The sequence below is a fragment of the Camelus bactrianus genome, chromosome 11, assembly GCF_048773025.1.
Source record: "Camelus bactrianus isolate YW-2024 breed Bactrian camel chromosome 11, ASM4877302v1, whole genome shotgun sequence".
Taxonomy (NCBI): domain Eukaryota; kingdom Metazoa; phylum Chordata; class Mammalia; order Artiodactyla; family Camelidae; genus Camelus; species Camelus bactrianus.
The window spans coordinates 80,273,087-80,276,946 of NC_133549.1; the positions used below are offsets into that span (position 1 = coordinate 80,273,087).

At 37.5% G+C, this 3,860-nt stretch overlaps 1 pseudogene; it reads right to left on the reverse strand.

The window, feature by feature from the left end:
• Positions 1-3,229: 3,229 nt before the first annotated feature.
• LOC123619302 (U6 spliceosomal RNA) lies at positions 3,230-3,321 on the reverse strand (annotated as a pseudogene).
• Between the last annotated feature and the right edge of the window lie 539 nt (positions 3,322-3,860).

Below are 3,860 nucleotides of genomic sequence, written 5' to 3' on the forward strand. Positions count from 1 at the left end.
ACCTACCCCTGCTACAAAGTCAGCCAGGCTGGAACCACTCCTGTGACGATGCTCTCCCCACCAGCGTCCTTGCCTCTGGCGTGGCCCCAGCCCCCATGCGTCTGAACATGCACACTGTAGCCAGATTAAACTTAGATTAGATCACCTTTCTTTCCTGCTCATGACCTCTCAAAAGCCATAAGTGCTGTCAGCTACACTAAGGGGACCCCATCAGCTCTGTCTGTTTCAATGCCAGGATTTCAAAGTGGCCCAGTGTCCCTAGTACCCTTGTAAAATCTCAATAACCAGTCAGAGAATGAAAAACAATTATAAAAAAAAAAACAAAAACCCATGCAAAAGCACAGCTGTAAAATGTTTATAAATAAACTTAACATAAAATGTATAATATCTATATTTTTTAAATGACTACATGTTAGTGAAGGAAATAAAAGACAACCTGAGAAATAAAGGGATATCTCTTTTTACTGGATAGACAGTCTCAATCTTAATATATCAATTCTCTCCAAATTGATCTATACATTTATTTCAATTGCAAGTAAAATCCCAGGAGGGGATTTTTATAAAAATTGGATTTTTATATTTCTATGTTTATAGGAATGGACAAATGATTCTTAACTTACACAGAAATGCAAAGACCTCAAGGAACCAGGTCAATTTCAGAAAGAAAAAAAAGAACAAAGTTTAAGGTCTTATACTACCAGATTTCAAGACTTACTATGAAATTATAGTAAGTAATCATTGTAGTTTTGGTATAAAGATCAATAAGAATACTTTCAAGTTTTCAGAAAGGGAAAATACAATGGAGTTGCCTACAAAGGAAGAAGCATCATCTCTGCTTCTGACTGTGCATCAACCACACTGAGTGCTAAAAGATTATGAAGCAATACCTTAAAAATTCTGACAGCAAATTTATTTTTCATCGGAAATTCTGTACTCATACCAACAATGGAATGTGAGAGAATAAAGACATTTTTACAAATGCCAAGATTTGAAAAGTGTACTTGCCTCACTCTTTCATGTGTTTGAGAATGCACTCCAGCCAAACAAGGGAATCTACCAGCAGACCTCCGGGACCTGTTGGACAACAAAAGGTCTAACATTTGCATCATTGGAAGCTCAGAAGAAGAGAAAGGATGTGAGCTGAGAAGTTTTCACAGCAATAATAGCTAAAAATTTCTCAAATAGAGTGAAAAACATAAACTGACAGACAAATAACTGAGCACACCTCAAATAAGAAAAACCAAAAGAAATCCACACCAACATACATTACAAGTAAACTTTTGAAAATTAAAGGCAAAGAAAAAAATCTTAAAAGCAACCAGGGAGAAGTGATACTTTTCTTATGTAGAAACACCAATTCAAGTGACAGCAGGTTTTTCACATGAAGATAGAGTCCCAGAGAAAGTGGCACACCATTTTTCAGGTGCTGAAAGAAAAGGACTGTCAATTCTCAAATTCTGTATCCAATGAAACTATCCTTCAGAGAAAACTATAGCACTAAATGCTTACATTAGAAAAGAGTAACGATCACAAGACAATAACCTAAGTCCTATCTCAAGAAGCTAGAAAAAGAAAGACAAAATAAATCCAAAGCAGATAGAATGAGGGGGGGAAAAAAAACCCAAGATAATCGAAGAAACTGAAACAGGAAAATAATAGAGAAAATCAATGAAACCAAATATCTACTTCTTTAAAAAGTACAAATAAAATGGATACACCTCTAGTAAGACTGACAAAGGTAAAGAAGAGAGAAGACACAAATCACCAATATCAGGAAAGAAATAGGAGACTTTACCACAGAACTTGCTTGCAGCCATTAAAAAAATAAGAAGAGAACACTATAAACAACTTTATACTCATGAATTCAACAACTTAGAAGAAATGGATGAAGTTCTAAAAAACTACAACTATAAAACTCAACCAAGATGAAATAGATAACCTAAATAGTCCTATAACAACTAAAATTGTGCAATTAAAAAGTTCCCAAAACATAAATCTCCAGGTCCAATGGCTTTACCATAGAATTTTACCAAATATTTAAAGAATTACATTTTTGTATAATGTCAACAAAAAAGTAAAAGAAAGAGCAATCCTTAACTCGTTTTCTGAGACTGCTGTCACCTTGATACAAAACCAGACAAAGATATCATAAGAACAGAAAACTACAGACCAATATCTTTCATTAACTTAGAGGTAAAACTCCCAGTAAAGTGTAGGCAAATGTAATTCAATGATAATATAAATAGAATTAAACACCATAACCAAGTAGAATTTATCCCAGGTATGCAAGGCATATTCAACATTCAAAAGTCAGTGTAATCCACCATATCAACAGGCTAAAGCAGAAAAATCATATGATATCAATTGACACAGGAAAAACATTTGACCAAATCCAACACCCATGTATAGTAATTAAAAAAAAAAAAACAAAACCTTCCCAGTAAGCTAGGACTAGAGGGGAACCACCTCAACATGATAAACAGCATTTACAAAAAGCTTACAACCAACATCATACTTAACAGTGAAAAACTGAACAAGGGAATGTCTGCTCTCACCACTACTCTTTAGCATAGTTGAAATTCTAGCCACTGCAATAAGGTAAGAAAAGAAACAAAGGGCTTATAGATTGAAAATGAAGAAATAAAACTGTCTTTATTTGCCAATGGGATAATTGTCTATATAGAAAAATCCCAAGAAATACACACACACACACACACACACAAAATCAGAACTAGTAAGTGAGTTCAGCAAGATTGCAGAATAAAAGATCAACACACAGAAGAAAATTGCATTTCTACACACATAAATGAACACTTTCCAACCACAGTTAAAACACAATACCATTGATTATTGCTCCAAAGAAAATGAAACACTTAGATATAAACTTAACAAAGCATGGGCAGGATCTGTATGGCAAAAATTATAAAATGCTGAAAGAAATCAAAGAAGACCTAAGTAAGGGAGATATAGTATGTTTATGGGTTGGAAAACTCAACGTAGTGACCTGGATTCTGACCTCAGCTAAATGCACCTTGGGTTGGACCCAGTGGTCTCTCTCTTTCTGCCTTTCTGCCTGATCTTCTCCATCTTTACTTCCTTACATCGGTACCAATGCCATAAAGGAGACCCACCTACAAAGAGGCACTAGGGGATGTGGCAGGCTTCCCCAGCTGAGGTACCCAGTCAGCTCAAGTTAAACCTTTGCTAGAGTTTGTTTGTTTTTTTTTTTTTTAATATGAAATGCTTCATGAATTTGCATGTCATCTTTGCTAATCTTCTCTGTATCATTCCAATTTTAGTATATGTGCTGCCAACGCAAACTCAAGGATCTTGTCTTAGATGGTCCCATCAGAGACCAAGTTGAAGGGCTAATTGTATTTGGGAAGTATCCCAGGCATGTGGCGTGTAGGACCTGGGAAGTGGGCAGAAAAAACACGAGAGGCAACTCAAGGATGCATTCTGAGTTACCCACTGCTAAGGGGACTGGTGTTCCACCTGACCAGAACCTTCTGAAGAACTTTTTGAAATGCCTTTCAGAATTGTCCTCCTGGGACTCAGGTGGAAATCAGCTCATCTTTTGTCTGTCTCCTGCCACAGGTCAAGGGTGGTCCCGGGTACACATACCCCTGCACTTTGAGACCATAGCTGTGTGGGTGCTCAGTGGGTTCCCATGGGTGTGGCCACCTGCCCTGGCATCAGGAAGTCTGAGACAGGAAGTGAGGCATGTGGTGTGGGGTCCAGGAGAGGGAGAGGGGAGTCCCTGCGGGGCATGTTTATCACAGCTGGAGGTGGCAGTGACTAGGGCAGGAGCTGTGGATGTGCAGATTGGTGTGGTGTTCAGAATGTGTCCAACACCATGG